The 19592-nt window shown below is 42.6% G+C and overlaps 1 protein-coding gene across 1 annotated transcript in view; it reads left to right on the top strand.

Moving 5' to 3' along the window:
• Positions 1 to 834: 834 nt before the first annotated feature.
• Positions 835 to 19592, top strand: part of pou2af2a (POU class 2 homeobox associating factor 2a) — a 96856-nt gene continuing 78098 nt past the window's right edge. Inside the window, exon 1 of the mRNA XM_085794392.1 lies at positions 835 to 1029. The gene's annotated coding sequence lies outside the window, so the exon portion shown is untranslated. The remainder of the gene's footprint in view (positions 1030 to 19592) is intronic.

The following is a 19592-nucleotide window of genomic DNA, read 5'->3' as shown; positions in this document are numbered from 1 at the left end:
GAGCAGCTGCTTTCTGTTTGCAACCTGATCCCAAACTGATGGAAATCTTCATCTGATCAACTGGTGGAGCCCCAAATCCATAAATATCAATTTATTCTCTTTATTCTCCGTCCAGTTAGGAGTCAACATGAAGAACCAGTGGAGAGAGAATTTATCACTAACAACATCATCATCATAACAAAATACTGAAGATCCATAAATGTTGTTTGACTGAATCCCCTCCCTTTGGGAAAGACTAAAAGTGAAATTTCTTCTACATTAGTCTCTATTTGATTATAATTTTATAATCAAATATATACTTTTTTATATTTTTCTTTCATGTTTAACTTATTTTGACATTTCAATTTTGTTTGTTTTACTTCAGTGGTTAGAAAAGGGACTAGTATCATCACTGTGTTGTAAATAAAGTTAGTTAAAAAAAAAAAAGAAGATAAGTGAAATGCAGTCAAATTATCAAAACATCTCAATTGTTTTTTTTTCCTAGTGTTTATATGAACTCTACTTTTGAATATCGTTAAGAAAACAGATTATTTTGACTTTTCAACCGCAGCTCGACTCTTCTGCGGCGACATTAGACCGGAAGTCCGCAGGCAGCGAGCGCGTAGCTAGGTAACCGTTGCCAGAGCGATTCTCCTTTTGCAGTGACCCAGTTGCTTAACCAGTTAACTACAGAAACAACCGGCCAGAAGCATCAGACAATCGTTTAAATCGTTTTCACAGCCCCCTAAGACGATATGAGATTCTGTATGAAAATATAAAGTGTGACTAACGTCCTGAGGAGGGAAATAGCACTAGAAATCCCAGAAGAAAAAGAAGACGCGCAACCGGGAAAGAAGGAGAATGGCCGCCATGCGGAGGAAAGTGGTGCGTGTTGTTTTTGGATTGTCTGCAATGGACTTCACATGTCCATGGACTATTACTATGAAAACATCTTTTGGGATTTTTCTGGCCCATGGACCTCTGAGGGAGTAAAGGAACGTAAATAAACCCAGATGCATGGACCGAAAAACGGACGGACCGCCTCCAACAGTGAGTAACTAGTCACCATGCACCTGTCGCCATCTTGCTGGTTTATTATGTTGCTCTTTCATTAAACCTAAGACAGTTTAGCAATGGTTAGATAGTAGTAGAACATCTTTTATTAAACTTTTCCACTCGTGGGTAGCCTACTGTAACATAAAGTGACCTAAAGTACTGTCGAAAAGGTAAATAGTTGTGTCTTTGAGTGTCGTAATGAAGCTTCTTAACTTGGCAACCATGGCGACCAGGTGGGCTCCTCCAGCAGTGGGCAGGTTGTTTCCTACAGTACATTCAGTGTGATCATCACTCATCAGCTTTTAAGTAAAAATATTTGTGATTATATTAAAACTCAAAACAGAATCTCTCATTTCCTAAAGTATTCAGACCCTCCGCTCTGTAACTCTGTAACCTGTGTTCAGGTGCTTCCTGTTTGCTTTGATTAGTTATTAATAATACAAGAAAGCTAGCTACACACCTGTGATAACTGTGCACGTGTGTTGTATTGTCAGGTGCAGGTTCTTAGTGGTTCTGGTTCCGTCCCAGGACCTTGTGTCAGTATTTCAGCTTTACACATGGGTTTATAACAAATAAATAACACAATTCTTACTGTCCGTGTGTCACATACCAACAAAAACTGATATTTTTTAAGAATAAATACATAGATGTTGCTCTTTTGACATGATATAGTCCAATAATACCAAAGTTGTTGGTGCTGTATTAAGATTTCTACTTAGGCTTTTGATCCAAACTGACTGTCCGGCATATGTGTGACTTTAATGATAAGAGTACCGGTATATTTCCAAATACAGTAAATGAATATAAAGTCAAGAGTCCCAACAACACACACAAAAAAAACATTCAGGGATAATATTTTGAAGTTTAAAAAAAAGGGTTCAACTTTTATCCGGCTTACATGTGAGCACCCACATACAATGTAAAGTTCACCTCATATAACCAGACATATGTTTCTTTCTGTAGATAATGGCTGTTACTTCTAACTCTGTGAACTAGAAACCAGTGTGCTGCTGCTGTTAACGTGGCCTTACGACTAAAATAAGTTTCACAACAAGTCCTGAAAAGCGAAGAGCAGCCTGTGCAGTTGGACTGGGTTTACCAAACATAGCCGATACCTTTAGTGGCACCACTGTCTCTGTAGTAAAACAACGGCTCCGCCAGCACAAAATGTTTTTACTGCTAATCCTGTGCTGTCACAGCGAGCAGCCTCTGAGCGATACATCTGTTTCTTCTTCCTTTGATTTTTGTTGATGAAATCCGAGTTCTCTCTTTCTCTGATTTGATGGCCGCTGCCGCCAAAGCTAACTGTGTTTTTCTGTAATTTATAACAAAAGAAACCCTGAAGTAACTGTGCCTGTAAATATAGAGGGCACCATCCGTTGTGTGGTATTTAGCCTAACAAAAGAGATGTTACATAATGCAGTACATTTATATGTTATATTATATGCAGATTTGTTGGAAGCTCCTATAATAATATCCATATTTATTGATTCTGCACCATGGTTATTGTTCATTATTGCTGTCAGTAGTGTTTATTCCATATGTAGCTATATAATTATTGGATGGACATCGTAATTTTTATTCAGGCAGGCCTTTGGCTGACTGACCTGACGTTGATGTTGATGTATTTTATTTGTATTCTGGTGTGTGGTTTTTATTGTGGTTTTTCTGTTTGTGACTTTGTTCTTAAAGCAGAAGTAAGCGATATTTTTGTGTTAATATAAGTCTTAAATAGTTATATCTTCCCACAGCAATCACTTACATAGAGTGTTTGGACCGAAACACGGGTCTGTCAGTCACTCTGCTCTGCTCTGAGCCGAGGAGAAAACTTTTCTCGTATCCTACAAGTTTTATCCAATGAGGAGAGAGAACGGCATGAAGGGCTGTGTGTGCAGCCAAGGGATGCGCCTGAATGTGGTGACGTAGGGACGAGGACCAATAGATCCATGACGAGGGCGGGGGCTGCTAACTCCATCGGCTGACAAGAAGTTATGGTGCGTTCAAGGCAACTCGTAACTCGTGTTTTTCCGACCTGTGAAGTCGTACCAGTTCGATCTGGTGCGACTTCACGGGTCGGAAGTTACGAGTGGCCGTTATAGTGACTTTCACAGGTAAAACAGGTCGGAAAAACATGAGTGGGTTGCCTGGAACGCTACAAAGTCGTAAGTTGTGACTTGAAGCTGTAATTTACGGTTTCAAAAGCCTGCCTGGAACGCAGCATTAGCTAAAAACGACCGGATCGCTTACTTCTGCTTTAATGTAAAGCCCTTTGTTATTTTATATCTGCGAAGGGTGCTATATAAATAAAGTTTATTTACTTACATACATCAAATAGAAGTTTCTTCGTTTTCCTGCATTATTTCCCTGTTGTGGTGTCGTCGTTCTTTGTTTTGTCTGCTCCAAACAGATGGCGAACACCATGAGCGTATGCAGAGTCAGCGTACACATTTAGCAGCTTTGTTTCTGACTGTAATTGGTAGGTTTCATTTGGGGCCGTCGTCTCTGCTGGTTGAGCTGAACGTGGCCGCTCACAACCTTCAACCTTTGCTGTTATGTTATGAACACTAAGTTTTTCCTGTTAAAACAAAAAGGCAGCGCTGGCGTGGAAGCGCTGCACGTGTAGAAACCGTGTTCCCCACAAAGGTCGAGCGATGATGATGAGGCCAAGTAAACATGTCCACAAAGTTGTTCTGGACTGTGATGGAGCGGTTGTTGTGCCAGTTGTTTCAGTAATGTAACTGAAGAAGAGTTGCTGACTTTGTTTGAACAAATAGAGTATTTTAGGAGTTTGATTGTGTTTGAGTTTGTTGAGGGAAAGAAACTCATGTTCTGCAGCACCAGAGGTCGGGTTGTGTTTTCATGTCGTGCAGCTTGATTAAAGGAACTGGAGGGAAGAGTTTTGCATATTTTTCCCTGGAGCTTGTGAAATGTGTTGATTTAACCCTTCAGAAGCATTTATATAAAAATTCAGATTAATTATGAATATACCATGATACTGACCCATTTTAACCACAGTACCCCCCCCCCCACAAGACCAAAATGATCTTTTTCTTGTTTGTAGTAAACCCACCATCCTACAGCTTTCTCATGTCACAGCTTGGGTCAGTATGGAGGAGCAGTATGGAGGTATCTGGATGTTTCATAGTGTGTGTTTTGGATGATTCAAAAGTGAACTCTATCCGCCGCCATTATATGAAAACCTGTTGCCAGCCGGACCCCCCCTGCAACTCCTAAAGCGTTTTGATGACTCTGGCAGTTCTCCAAACCCTTCCTTGGCATGACGGTGAGGAGATGATTGGTGAATTATCGATTTTGGGTGAAGTATCCCTTTAATCAGTCCTGTGTGCAGATGTTGTGGAAAACAACAGTTTTAAAAGTCTTATGGTTTTTAAAGGGGTACACTAACATTTTTTTTTTTTTCCGTGTCTTGCCTCACTCCCGAGTCCATGACCAGCAGATAGACACCATCCTTTCAACTGTGCGTGCAGTAACCATGGAGATAGAGCCGTATCGCCGTAATTAGCTTAGCTCAAACACTGGAAGTGTATGGGTAGTGTTAGCCTGCCTCCACCTAAAGTCATCAGAGAAACTCTTCAGCAACTCTAAACGGAAACCGGCGGGCCGATCTTCGTCTCAGAGCTGACAAAACTCTCTGGTAAGGCATCTTGAGCGGTCAAATGCCGCTAACGGGACGAGATCGGTCAAAACGGAGGGTTCAAGCTAAGACGGTTTATTTTGGTTCAAGCTAGCTACATCGAGGGTAGGTTAGCTTCCTATTTCAAAGTAAAAGCACTTCTGTATGTAAAGGGCAACGGGTGTTTTATAGTAGTAGCGCCGAATTCGTCCGAACAAAATTGTAAACAGCTGGTATTTAGACAAATTAACGACACACTGCTGATCTAAACGGCTACTTTCTCCCCTAAAAATGTTTGAAATGTTGATAAAGTGATATATTTACAGAGTTTAGAGCTAAAATGAAATCAGCTTCTGACTGCTGCTTTCGGCTCGGGTAGGAGGCAGGCTAACAATACCCATACACTTCCAGTGTTTGAGCTAAGCTAATTAGCGGTGCGCCAGCTCTGCCCATATCTCCCTTGTTACTGCACGCACAGTCGAAAGGATGGTGTCTATCTGCTGGTCATGGACTCGGGAGTGAGGCAAGACACGAACATTTTTTTTTGGCATATCACTTTAAAATGGTGGTGGTTACTGAACGTAGCCTGGTGTCTGGTGTATCAGGCATTAAACGGAGCTTCAGCAGTCCTCCTACTAGAGCTTTTACTTCCTGTTTTTTGGAAGCGAGGCGTTTGATTGGTCGTCAGTGGACGGGAAGGAAAGGACACGAGGAATGTGAAAATAAAGGAAGAGTCATTTCTCCACCTGTGCACATCTGGCCGGTTGTTATTGGAGATGGATGCTCCACAGTGTTGTTCAACAATGTTGTTTATACCTGAAACACTGAGGCCCAACATCTGCTCTCACATTGTTGTTATTAACACACTATCAATATTTCTCACTGGTCGTCGTCTGTGTTGCTTTGCTGTGTGTGTGTGTGTGTGTGTTTGGTTGTGTTGCGTTGTTGTGAGTGTTTGCAGCTTGTGTGTTGTCAGATTGATGAAGGTGTTTTCAGATTTTTGCTCTTGTTTTCCACTCAGATGATGGATCACACAATTTATGAATTATACCAATTATTAAATATACAAATGATAAAGTCTAGAATAAATTGAGAACAAATTCTTTGGATTAACCTTGTCATTGTTAAAGTGTTTTAGATTTTTTTTTTGATGATGAACAGTTATTGCTCCAGCGTCGGTCTGGAACGACTTAGAGAGCCTTAGTCGTTAATAAATAAACCAGTCATTACCGATTTATCACTTTTCTTAAAGCAACATTTATCTCATAAAGAACAGGGAGGGAGTTTTTTATTTGAGAGGAGCGTCGTTAACATGTGTGGCATAAATCTGGTCTAAATCTTGTTTCGTAATCAAATATTTTTCTTTTATATTCCTGGAAATCTTTGATGAAGAAGACTCAGAGGTTTTGGTGCTATTGAAGCTGAAGCTAATCTATTCCATCGTACGCAGCCAGAGACTTTGTTGCTGTTGGCCGCCGCTCCGCTCCGCTCGCCTCGCCTCGACTCGACTCGACTCGCTGCTGCAGCATCGTCGAGAGTAAACTCAACCCTGCAGCCCCCAAAAAACCTCTGGTCCTCAAGATGAAAACAATTACCTCCAATTCTAGAGAAGAGAACTGTATTTTATTATGTAATAATGAGGATAAATTAACCCTCCTGTTTCCTTCTGGGTCAGATTGACCCGATCTGTTCCCTTTCTTCTTTCCTTCCTTCTTTCCACAATCATTTTTCCATTCCTTCCTTCCTTCCTTCCTTCCTTCCTTCCTTCCTTCCTTCCTTCCTTCCTTCCTTCCCTTCGCCCATCCTTCTGCTTCCTTCCTTGACCTAATCTGTTCCTTCCCTCCATTTTTCTTTCCTTCCTTCCTTCCTTCCTTCCTTCTTCTTCCTTCCTCTTTTGTATTGATCTAATTGGCTCAATCTGTTGCCTCCCTCCCATCTTTCTTTCCACAATCCTTTCGTCCTTCCCTCCTTCCTTTTTTCCCTTCGTCCTTCCTTCTTTGCCTTCGTCCTTCCTTCTTTCCCTTCATCCTTGCTTCCTGCCTCCCTTCCTTTTTTCCCTTTGTCCTAACTTCCTTCGTTACTTTCTTCTTTTCCTTCCTTCCTTCCTTCCTTCCTTCCTTCCTTCCTTCCTTCCTTCCTTCCTTCCTTCCTTCCTTCCTTCCTTCCTTCCTTCGTCCTTCCCTCCTTCCTTCCTTCCTTTTTTCCCTTCGTCCTTCCTTCCTTTTTTCCCTTTGTCCTTCCTTCCTTCTTTGGTTTGTCAAACAGCTGCAACGTGTTACTGATGGAGACTCAGACTGAAGCAGCAGCAGCTTCTCTACTGGGAACAAGACAGGTGGATGGAGGTGAGTTAGTGGGACCACTCACTCTCTACTCCCTCCTCCTCCTCCTCCTCCTCCTCCTCCTCCTCCTCCTCCTCCTCCTCCTCCTCCTCCCTCTTCCCCCTCCTCCTCTTCCTCCTCCTCTCTCCTCCTCCTCTTCTTCCCTCCTCCTCCTCCTCTCCTCCTCCTCCTCTTCTTCCTCCTCCTCCTCCTCCTCTCTCCTCCTCCTCCTCTTCCTCCTCCTCTCTCCTCCTCCTCTTCCTCCTCTCTCCTCCTCCTCTTCCTCCTCCTCTCCCCTCCTCCTCTTCCTCCTCCTCTTCCTCCTCCTCTCTCCTCCTCCTCTTCTTCCCTCCTCCTCCTCCTCTCTCCTCCTCCTCTTCTTCCCTCCTCCTCCTCCTCCTCTCTCCTCCTCCTCCTCTTCCTCCTCCTCTCTCCTCCTCCTCTTCCTCCTCTCTCCTCCTCCTCTTCCTCCTCCTCTCCCCTCCTCCTCTTCCTCCTCCTCTCTCCTCCTCTTCCCTCCTTCTCCTCTTCCTCCTCCTCCCCCTCCTCTTCTTCCCTCCTCCTCCTCTCTCCTCCTCCTCTTCCTCCTCCTCTCTCCTCCTCCTCTTCCCTCCTTCTCCTCCTCCTCCTCTTCCTCCTCCTCCTCCTCCTCTTCCTCCCTCCTCCTCCTCCCCCTCCTCCTTCTTCCTCTTCCCTCCTCCTCCTCCCTCCTCCTCCTCCTCCTCTTACTCCTCCCTCCTCTTCCTCCTCTTCTTCCCTCCTCCTCCTCCTCCTCTTCCTCCTCCCCCTCCTCCTCCTCCTCTTTCCTCCTCCTCTCTCCTCCTCCTCCTCTTCTTCCCTCCTCCTCCTCCTCCCTCTCCTCTTCCTCCTCCTCCTCCTCTTCCTCCTCTCTCCTCCTCTTCCTCTCCCCTCCTCCTCCCTCCTCTTCTTCCTCCTCCTCTTTCCTCCTCCTCCTCCTCTCTCTCCTCTTCCTCCTCCTTCTCTTCTTCCCTCCTCATCCTCCTCCTCTTCCTCCTCCCTCCTCCTCCTCCTCCTCTCCCTCCTCCTCCTCTTCTTCCCTCCTCCTCCTCCTCCTCTCTCCTCCTCCTCCTCCTCCTCTTCTTCCCTCCTCCTCCTCCTCCTCCTCCATTAAGGCTCGGTTGCGTAACTTCCTTGTAAACTCTTTTACTGCGAGAGCCAAACATGTCTTTGCAGATGCATTCATGGCTTGTAGTTTACATTTTGTCGGGTCTTATCTATTGGACCTGCGCCTCCTCTCTCCCCCACCTCCCCCCTCCTCCCCCACCTCCCCCCTCCCTCCCTCCTCCTCCTCTCGCTCCCTGAGGGGGAGTTCAGACAGACCGGATACAGCAGTTTGTGAGAAGAGTGATAATGCCGCGGTGGAGAGACTCCCTGCCAGGAAAAATAAAACACACTGCATGACTAATACACGTCATACATTCCTAATCAATGGACGGAGTTGGATTCAATGGAATATTCCACAAATCACATCCTCGCCAGATTCATTAGCCTTTTTTTTTTTTTGTATCCACAGAAAATAATAGTTAGACGTTCAAACTCTTGTGCTTCTTTCTCTGAAGCGACACTGCTGTTGCTGACATGTTGTTACTTTTAAGGGGAGACACTACAGGTGAATAGGGTAAAAAATTATTAATAACACATATCACCATGAAACTTCCCAAGTTTATCACTCACATTAAGACAGTTATTTTTTGTATTACAAGTTTTGTCAAATTTTATTATGTAAATGAGGCAATATCTGATGAAATATGCGCTAATTTGCATATACATTTTCAGAACCGAAATCTGAACAATGGATAAAGCCACTTTCAAAATTCTTGTTTTATGTTGTTGAACCATTAGAGTCAGAAGTTTTTACAGAGGAGGATCTTTTTATCACTCTGTAAATGAGAAAATAGTCTCACCAGCCCTAAAAAAATCCAATTTCGCCATGTTTTTAGGAACAAAATGTTGTATAAATAAGGCTGTGAATAAATATATCAACAATCCCCTCTGTAAAAACCATCAGAATATAGACAGGAATAAAACTGGAAGGTTTGGTGCCTGATGCTGCATTGTTTCACTTTCCGTTAATTTCTGATAACGAGCTCCTCAGCACTTGACTTGATGTTTGATTCTTTCCACTACAGCTCACGACGACTAAATCTGATCTCACGTTTCTCTTTCTGTTGTGTTTTTTTTTTTTTGGAAAAGCCTGGTTTCAGCCAGACATGGAACATCCAGACTTCATTCCAGTGTAAATTCCTCCGAGTCACGTGACCTCGGCCCGCAACACGGAGGAATGAAGAGGAGGTAAACATGTGAGAGGAGGAGGAGGAGGAGGAGGAGGAGGCCTTGTAACAATTAACACACACCTCAATCTGAAATCACAGCTGCTGCTGAAGACGCTGAAGAGTCCCACAGCACATGAACGCCACGCCGGCCAACGTGCAGCCGCCTGTCTCACTTCATATATTTAATACTCTCTTAGTGAACTTTATCTTTATCTCATCTTCCAGATTAGGGCTGAATAATATAACAGGAACATTTATATTAGGATATGAGTCAGCTGGAGTTGTCATCTTTACATTGTCAATGAGAAAATATAAAATGTGGTACTTTTTTAAAAAAAGCTTGAAAAAAATCTTGTATTAGGGCTGTCAGTCTCCCCCCAAACCAGATTTGAATTTCTAATGCTTCTTATGTTATACAAATTATATCCAAATATTTAACCCTCCTTCTTTCCATAATCCCTTCCTTCCTTCCTTCCTTCCGTCCTTTGTCCATCCTTCTGCTTCCTTCCTTGACCTAATCTGTTCCTTTCCTCCCTTTTTCCCTTCCTTCCGTCCTTCCTTCCTTGGTTTCCTTTGTCCTTACTACTTCTTCCTTCCTCTTTTGATCTAATTGACCCAATCTGTTCCCTCCCTCTGTATTTCTTTCCTTCCCTTTTCCTTCCTTCCTTCCACAACCCTTTTCCCCTTCCTTCCTTCCCTCCCTCCCTCCCTTCACCCTTACTTCTTCCTTCCCTTTTGACCCAACTGAACCGATCTGTTCATCTATCTTACCTTACCTATCTTACCCTTCCTTCTTTCCTCCCATCGCTCGCTTCGTCCTTCCTTCCTTGACCCAGGAGGACAACAGGAGGTTTAATTTTTTGTTTTTGTCTTTTTAGCTCATTACAGTATATTCACCTATACCAGCTTATTATTACATCCTGCATCCACTAAAGGGCATTCCAACCAAATCTGTTATGTAACATTTGCCAACTCAAAAAAACTTCAAGAAGGGAAACTGAAATATAAATAGTGGTGCAACTGATCACAGTTGATCTGTGATTGGTACGATACGGCGATGGATTGTTTTACTCTTTCGTGTCTATCTTCAGAACGCTGAATGATAGTGATGTAATTCTTTATTGAAAGCAGGACACTTCAACCTTTACAAAGAGTCACTGGTGAGTCTGTAGCTTCTCACTCAGAAGCTGAGTCGTCCTGCCTCAAACGTCTGTGTCCAACAGGAGACCTGTGTCTTAATTTACATCAAGATGAAAATCAGCCGTAAATGCAATAAATAATGCGTAGATTAACCATTTACACATTTTATGCAAACTAAAACCAAGACAAGAAGGAGAAAGTTTGTTCACAGCAGGAAACAAAACAAAAAAGCCTGTGTGTCTGTCTCTGCCTCACTGCAGACACGCACTGTTTTCATGTCAGACCAGTGGGCATTTCTGTAAATAATGTTAAAAATAATATTTTGTATCATAGTTAGAGCCTTTATTCTTTTCCCTCTAATCCCCAAGACCTCAAAGAACAGTTATATAGTGTCTATAAATACATTGGAAATAATTTTCTGTGTTTCCAACAAATTTATTTTCCGTTTTTTATCTTTCCGATCATAGCCTTCTCTACATTCATATGACCCCACTAGAGGATGAGTATTTTCTGAAAGTCCAGGTTGCCCTGACAAAAAAGGATGTCAATGACTTGTGCATCACAGGGTTGAGGTTTTACAAACATGAATACACAAAGAGACCGAAATGCAGACGAAAAGGCCACAGAGACTCTGAAGGGTTAAACAAGTGAGTTCTTTGCAGATGACTGGACGTTCAGGTCAGGACGTGTTCGATCTGTTCTTGTGCCTCATTTCACTCTGATTAAAAGAAGCTGCAGCTCCTCTGATCTGGATATTTATAGTATTCTGGTGTATTGTTGTTGTTTTTGCAGCATGAGGTCATTGCTGTGTGTCAGCTCTTTGTCTCCATCCCATCGGTGCAGCAGCAGTGTGTCGGTGTTTGGAGCTGAATTACATTAACGGCCAGAGAATAAGTGCGAAGTCTGGAGTTCGCCTCGTTTTTTTTTTTTTTTTTACAGACGTGCAGTAAATGCCACGCAGCTGGCTTCAGTCGAGTGTTAGTGATGGTTATTGTGGAGCTGTTGTGCAGTTTGTTAGTGTGTGTGTTGGTGTTGTGTGTGATGTCAGTCCAGAAATAACAGCCAGTGGATGATTTGCATGAAGTTTTTTTTTGCACAGACATTCATTTTTTAAAAAATTTTACTTCTTCTCTTGTCAGGGGCGTAGCACCAAATTCTGGGCCCTGTACACTCGTAATGTCAGTGGGCCCCTCTATCTATCTATCTCTATCCATGCCAGTGCACGAAGCGCAGAGTTGTTTTTGACGTACATTTATAGACCGAATCGCCTTGTTGTTTACATTCTACTTCCTTTGAATGAGATCAATAGTAACGAACAAGAGTTTAGCTATATATCATATTTTTCCTATCACCGTTTAGACAAATCTGAAATGATTGAAGAAACATTACTATTTCTGTGTGTGTGTGTTTTGTGTTGCTATGTGTTGTATTTATTCAGTTTGGGGGAATCACAGTGTCTAGAAAGCATCAGTGGCTCAGCTGAAAGGGACAGCTAACAGTAGCTAAGCTAACGGCGGTAGCTAAGCTAACACCAGGATGTCAGCTGTTAAAACCCTCCCATTGTCGGACACGACATGAAACTACTCCAATTAGCTCAGTCATGTTGTAACTCAGATATCCGCTGGAGAAAATATTTTTTCATGGAGCGTTTATTGAGTCACTGAGTTATTAAAGTTAAACAGGTAGCTAACCGTTAGCCCGGCTAATCTATGATAACCATGACTAATTACAAAAACGTGCACACATAAATAGTAATGTTTTGTCCAATCATTGGTTTTATAGACTTTACAAACATCAGATTAGTCTAAACGGCGATAGAGTAACATGAAAAATTAGATATAGCAAAACTCTCGTCCGTAAACAACATATAGGGATCATGGCATTGGGCCAATTTGCCAAAATGTTGATATGTTAAATATCCCTTTAACAGTTGCTTCCCCTAATTCTGCCTTCTTTCTTTTTCTTTCCGCCTTTTCTTTTTCTGATACCCCGATTTCTGTTTTTTGGGCGGCATGATGAAAGCCTCATTCAATCTGGGCTCAGTGACGTTACACTTGTCGCCGGCCGCTGTCTATGGGCGGACTAAACCATTTTACGCCTCCAAGAGGGGGCCCCCAGAATGTCTAATATGTTGGGAGGACTTTGACACAGAGTTCATTCTCTCAGTTGATGTTATCAATATAAATTATTTAAAGCAGAAGTAAGCGATATATTTGTGTTAATCTAAGTCTTAAATAGTTATATCTTCCGACAGCAATCACTTACATAGAGTGTTTGGACCGAAACACGGGTCTGTCAGTCACTCTGCTCTGCTCTGAGCCGAGGAGAAAACTTTTCTCGTATCCTACAAGTTTTATCCAATGAGGAGAGAGAACGGCATGCAGGGCTGTGTATGCAGGGACGAGGACCAATAGATCCATGACGAGGGCGGGGGCTGCTAACTACGTCGGCTGACAAGAAGTTATGGTGCGTTCAAGGCAACCCGTAACTCGTGTTTTTCCGACCTGTGAAGTCGTACCAGTTCGATCTGGTACGAGTTCACGGGTTGGAAGTTACGAGTGGCCGTTATAGTGACTTTCACAGGTAAAACAGGTCGGAGAAACGCGAGTTGCGGGTTGCCTGTAACGCTACAAAGCCGTAAGTTGTGACTTGAAGCTGTAATTTACGGTTTCAAAAGCCTGCCTAGAACGCAGCATTAGCCAAAACGACCGGATCGCTTACTTCTGCTTTAAATGCAATTAAAATCATGAAATTAATATCAAATCCAAAATATACTCAATCATGAACTGAAATTATCATGAAATACTTCATTTCTCATATGGCACCGACATAAGATTGAACACATTTTGTGCTCCTGTCAGCCAGACACTCCTGTGTCCTTACATGACACCAACAGGATAAACCCACTGTTTTAACGCTCTTGCTTTACTAAGATCAAACTCTTTCCTTCATCTCAGTCCGACTGTCGCTGCTGTTTGCAAAAATGTAAAGAAAGAGAGAGAGAGAAGATTTCTGCATTAAAACTAAAAACATAATCTGATTTTCTTTGTATGGTCTGCAGTGAATGATAGAGCGACTGTCTGGATTTCCCCCCTGTTTATCCTAAAAACAATCATGCCGTATTACAAAACACAGGCGTAGACAAAGATTGAATCTATTTGCGCCGCTCAATGTAAAAGCTTTCAGTTAGATTTGAGTGATAGCGAGGAGCAGAACACATTTATTTTATTTATATGAACATGTTCCAGATTTTGACCTGAAAAATCTTTTTCAGCTACTGTTTCCAACATTCATCCTCCCACCTGTCTGTCCTGGGGCCAGCAGCGCAGCGCATTTTCCAACAGGATCACCAAAGCCATCATCCAGTCGGTTGTTACAGTTACATAACAGCACCGGCCTCTTAACGCACGTCTTGGTCAGCGCCGCGCGGCCACGGCGGTTTGCAACCTGGACTTCCTGTCGGAGCCCTGGGAAGCTGGCCTCCCTCCCGCCCTCAGACTCGCTGCACATGCAGAAGGTAGAGCCATCAGAGTCAGACCGTACGCACTTCAGCTCCCACTGACGTGACACAGATTTAGTGTTTTCTGTCTGGACTCTGTATCTGACCCGTAGGAGGGGGTCGACCCCCCCGCGTGTTGCTCTGACGACAGCGGCGGCCGGTCGGACAGTGTGTACCAGACTGACTGAGGCCACTGTGTCAGTTTATTATTATTCTTTATTCTGACTTCTCTGTCTGTTAAATTAAAGCAGAAGTAGGCGGAATGTTTGCGTTAAAGGGATAGTATCATTTTTTTTAAAGTGGGGTTGTATGATCTACAAATAGCCCCTAAGTACTTTAATTGCAGTAGAAGACTCTCTGCACTCTTCCCGTTAGCAACGCCAGCCCATAATAGCCCTGCCCAGAGATTTACAACATACATTGTTGTGAATGGACCCAAAGAAGCGGCCTATTTTCGTGGCCTAAAAGAGGTTTTACCTGAAAAAGAAAATACACAGTTCCATTGTTCGCTATAATATAATTTTTTCCAGCCCTTCAAAGTGCAGGAAAAACACAGTTTTTTTTTGGAGCTAACCAACTGCTGATCGGCGGGTGCTAACCCTGGGCGGAGGGATACGTGAGTTGGTTAGGTCCAAATAAAAACTGTGTTTTTCCTGCAATTTGAAGGGCTGGAAAAAATGATATTATAGCGAAACAATGGAACTGTGTATTTTTTTCACGTAAAACCTCTTTTAGGCTGCGAAAATAGGCCGCTCACAACAATGTATGTTGTAAATCTCTGGGCAGGGCTATTATGGGCTGGCGTTGCTAACCGGAGGAGAGCAGAGAGTCTTCTACTGCAATTAAAGTACTTAGGGGCTATTTGTAGATCATACAACCCCACTTAAAAAAAAATGCTACTATCCCTTTAATATAAGTTTTAAATAGTTCTATCTTCCGACAGCAATCAGTGTTTGGTCTGAAACACGGGTCTGTCAGTCACTCTGCTCTGCTGTAAGCCGAGGAGAAAACTTTCCTTGTATCCTACAACCTTTATCCAATGAGGAGAGAGAACGGCATAAAGGGGCGGTCCTCTCTGTGTGCAGCCAAGGGATGTGCGTGAATGTGGTGACGTAGGGACGAGGGCGGGGACTGCTAACTCCATCGGCTGACAAGAAGTTAGCCAAAACCACCGGATCACTTACTTCTGCTTTAAAGGTGCATTCCTGATTATTCATGCAATTATCCAACCAGCCAATCACGTAGCTGCAGCATGAAGTAGCTACAACCTGCAGACACAGGTCAGGAGTTTAGGTAAAGGGATAGTTTGTGTTCTTTTGTGTTGGTCATGTACAGAGTTGTTACATCAGATCCTGAGCAGCAGAGCCACATGTTGCTGTTTTTGGAAACTTTTAACTACTCCCATTGACGGAAGTCAGTGTCTGTTTGTGTGTACACTCTCAGAAATAATGTGTAAAATTTGTACCTTTAAGGGTCCAACAGCTTGTCACTGGGGCAGTACCCTCAAAGGTACACGTATTGTACCCATTAACATGGAAACATTTTTATACCCTTCCTGTTAGTACCTCATGGGGACATTTATGCACCCTGGGGTACAAAAATAGTCTTAAACACTCTAAGGAACTCAAATGTACCCTTGTAAATGGTACAAATTTGTTCTCTAGACGGTACAACCCCAGTGACAAACCATTTGTACCTTCAGATGTCAAATCTGTACTCCATACAACATGAAATAGAAAAAAAAATCAATTTATTTATCTGAAATATCAATGAAATATGGATAACAATTGATACAATATAATTTTCAATGAAACATTTCAATACAAAGTGTGTGTGTGATCTCAGCAGTTTGCTGTGAAAACCGGGGCCTGACCAAGATGGGATATTGACCCAAATACGCCGTTAAGTCCGATAATATGTATATATTTATTTTTTGATTAAAGGTCCAGTGTGTAAAATGGGGGAAAAACCGTGACATCCATCATTCAGATTCAAGAGTACAGCGCTTGCTCGCGCTAACCCCTCCTGTCTGCAAAGTGACGGTGTTATAAGGCTACGGAAATCAAACACATTTTATTTTATACTGTAGCGATACACTTATACAAATATATTCATGGGTAGTATATTCAGATGTTGCCAATAAACCTTGACAATAATTATACACTGGACCTTTAATAGAGCCTCAATTAAACAAAACAATTGAGGCGAAACAATAACTTCAGTTGATTTTGAGGAGCCATAACTGTTTTTGTTGTGATTACAGTAGTGTAATTCATCTTTACTCACTACATCTTAAACTTTTTAAACCTCAGGTGTGAATATAAACGATTAAAAATGTTATCTGCATCGGTTAGAAGCAGGAAGTTATCGGTTATCGTGCATCCTTAGTATAAACACATTTTTTGTAATGATCCAAACATTTGTGACAAATCTGGTTTGGAGTTGCAACATTTTACTGTTTTACAATAAATAACTTCAATAATTTCAAATGTCCTCGGTTGCAGCTCTGCCGTAAACTCTTTGTAGAATAAATACAAATCACTAGAAACAGGTGCAAATCCTCCAATGAATAGCTGTCCACTGTGTTTTCCTACAGTGTTGTGTGGATCATGAACACAACACTGACATTATTTTTCTCCAGTGGATCAATAACCAACGACGGGACGTCATTTCTACATGAAACCAGACAGTTTGGATTTCACCTGCAGAGTTTGAAGACACAACAAAAGTCTTCACATCGTTTATTCATCACTGAGACTGAGACGAATCGGAGCAACTCGCTGTGTGATTCTCTCCTGACCTGCAGCTGCAGCAGCTGCAGCATTAAGTGCTTTTTCACTTTGATTCTGTTTTGTCAGGTTGATAGCTCCGAGTCCAGCTCTGTGTAACTTCCCCCAGGAACATAAACAGACGGTATCGGCGTGACGCTGAGCAGGCCCGGAGCTTCCTGCACCTCGCTGACCGTGACCGTGCTGCTGGATCCTCTGGACGTCACCAACGCTGCTGCTATGTGTCGCACATATCTGTAATTCAGTTTTGCCTAGTCAAAAAGAACATTTCAGATATCCACAACTACGTTCTTCCTATCCATAATTGTTATTTCAGATATCCGCACCTACATTCTTCCTAGGACAAATGACGTCACTTTTGACATTCATGTGTATGGGGTTTGTCATTACAGATATCTACAATTCAGTTGCAGATATCCGCTATGTGAATTACGGATATCTGTAACTAAATTACGACTAGTACTAATTCCAGTTTGAGATATCTACAACGTCATTTTGACTAGTCATAATTCCAGTTCAAGATATATTTAATTCACCTCAATTAAAGTTATCTACATATCCCTTTTCAGATATCTTAAATGAAGTTTTGACTAGGCAAAATGACGTTGAAGATATCTCAAACTGGAAGTAGGAATAGTCGTAATTCAGTTACAGATATCCGTAATTCACATAGCCGATATCCGCAACTGAATTGTAGATATCTGTAATGACAAACCCCATACACATGAATGGCAAAAGTGACGTCATTTGTCCTATAGGAAGAACGTAGTTGCGGATATCTGAAATGTTCTTTTTGACTATAGGCAAAACTGAATTACAGATATCTTGAATGAAAAATCCAACTATTCAAAATGTAGTTACGACAAGTCAGAAAGACGTTGTTGATATCTACAATGTTAATTCCGGATAGTCAAACGTAGCTTTTAAATGTTAAATTTGCTTGCCATAGCTGCTGCTGCTGCGTCTCCTCGTCGCTCTGCAGATGTTTGGCAGTTTGAGCGTCTTAAATGTCAGACGTCCTCTGGAACATCGCAGCGATGTTTTTGTGTTTTGTGCTTTATCAGGCTGTCTCATAGTACTCACAGCTCCTTATGTAAGTGTGATTTATGAATGACTTTGGCTCTTGGAGGCTCCTTTAACGGTGTAGAGTCCTACAGCGTGATGAGCAGCAGACAACCTGACCTTCTAGGAACAGCGTGTATGGTGTGTGTGTGTATGGTGTGTGTGTGTGTGTGTGTGTGTGTGTGGATGGTGTGTGTGTGACCTGCTGACTGGTATTTTCCCAGCACTGCGCTGCCTTATATGGTCTCTGATGAGCAGGTTGTGGGCTCGTCGTCTGCCGAGTCGACGTCGTCTTCACACAGTCGACATGTCAGAGCATCGACATCATCACCACCTGTCGCTTCCTGCTCTGTCCCGATGACTCTGGGTGTCACCAGGCGTTCATTCGTTTGTTCGTTCGTTCGTTGGCCAGATCCTTTTTCCCTCCAGAGGAATGGGAAAAATGATTCTGCAGGCATGAGTAAACTCTGGCAGAGGTTTTTACGAGGCCTCACGTGTGGATAATATTTGTGTGTAGCAGCTCGACACGACACGCGGCCTCGCAAATGGAGATCAGGCGAGTCCAAACTAAGCCTGCGGCGGCGTGGGACATGTGTCTGTCTTATCTAATTCTTTCCAGAATCTTTAATTTAACGGCGCTCGTTGCTTTTGGAGATGAAATCATCCGTTTGTCTCGGCGCAGGAGGGAAAGGAAAAAAAAATGAAAAAAAACACCCCCAGGGTTTCGAGGCACAGATGACGTTTCATCACTCAAACAAAAAGCTACATTAATTCAGCCTGATAGTGGAGGTTTAATGCAGAAACCACCTGTTGAGGAGACGCCCTCATATCGCTTCCTCAGGTGACGTCATGTGAGTAAATGACGCAGAAGACTTCCTGTAGGTTTGTCCCATCCAGATCTAACAGATTTTTTATAATGTGGTTGAGACCAGTCCACTGAGACGTTACAAAAACATTTAACATTTTACCTCTTTATTGAACAATGAGCTGCACCGATGCGTTAAAGTGAAAACCCCATTTCCCCCCAGTTTGGTACCAGTAGGAAGCCTCCAGCCTGCTGAGCATTAAACAACAGAGCTGACATTTATGTAGAGTCATTGTATGAGCCAGCAGAGTTTCCATTAAGGCTTAGTGCTCCTTAGCAGAGTGATGCATTGTGGGAAAAGGGGGGGTAGAAAAACACTTGTATTGTCTTTACTGATGGGAGACAGGTGGAGATTGTGGATGTGACATTAACGGTCTGTACAGTGGCTTTAATTCACTGTATCTGCACAGTCGGTGTTCTGTGTAAAGGAAACTGATCCCGCTTCTATTAAATGTGAGGTTTTAAAGGGATAGTTCAACATTTTTGCCATAATCCCTATAGTCGTAGCAGTATGGTTCATTACCTTTAATTATCGGTGCATGCTGTTTTGAGATCGGCGGGGCGGAGACGTGAGCTGCTCAGTGAACACAGTGGTCCCTCATCAAACTCATCAAATACACAATCCAACAACTCCAAAATGCTCTGGTGGACAAGTTGTGACCTGCACATTCACCATGCTATGAGATAATCATGTATAATTATGTAACATTACGACACATGAAGCAAATACTCTTAACTACTTTGCGCTTTTGAAATCCGTCCGCCCAGCTGTCGTGTCTGGAAAGTAGTTCCCAGTTATGTATTACTACTTTATCTGGACATGACATACAAAGAGTCACTGAATATAAATATCTTGGCATCTGGTTGGATCAAAAACTTACATACAAATACCATATTGATAACCTTGCAGTTAGATTAAAACAAAAAATTGGATATTTCTATAGGCATTTCCAGTT

The sequence above is a fragment of the Trachurus japonicus genome, chromosome 13 (genome assembly GCF_045865225.1).
Source record: "Trachurus japonicus isolate A0001 chromosome 13, Traja_1.0".
NCBI lineage: Eukaryota > Metazoa > Chordata > Actinopteri > Carangiformes > Carangidae > Trachurus > Trachurus japonicus.
This window is presented reverse-complemented; position numbering and strand designations above follow the sequence as displayed.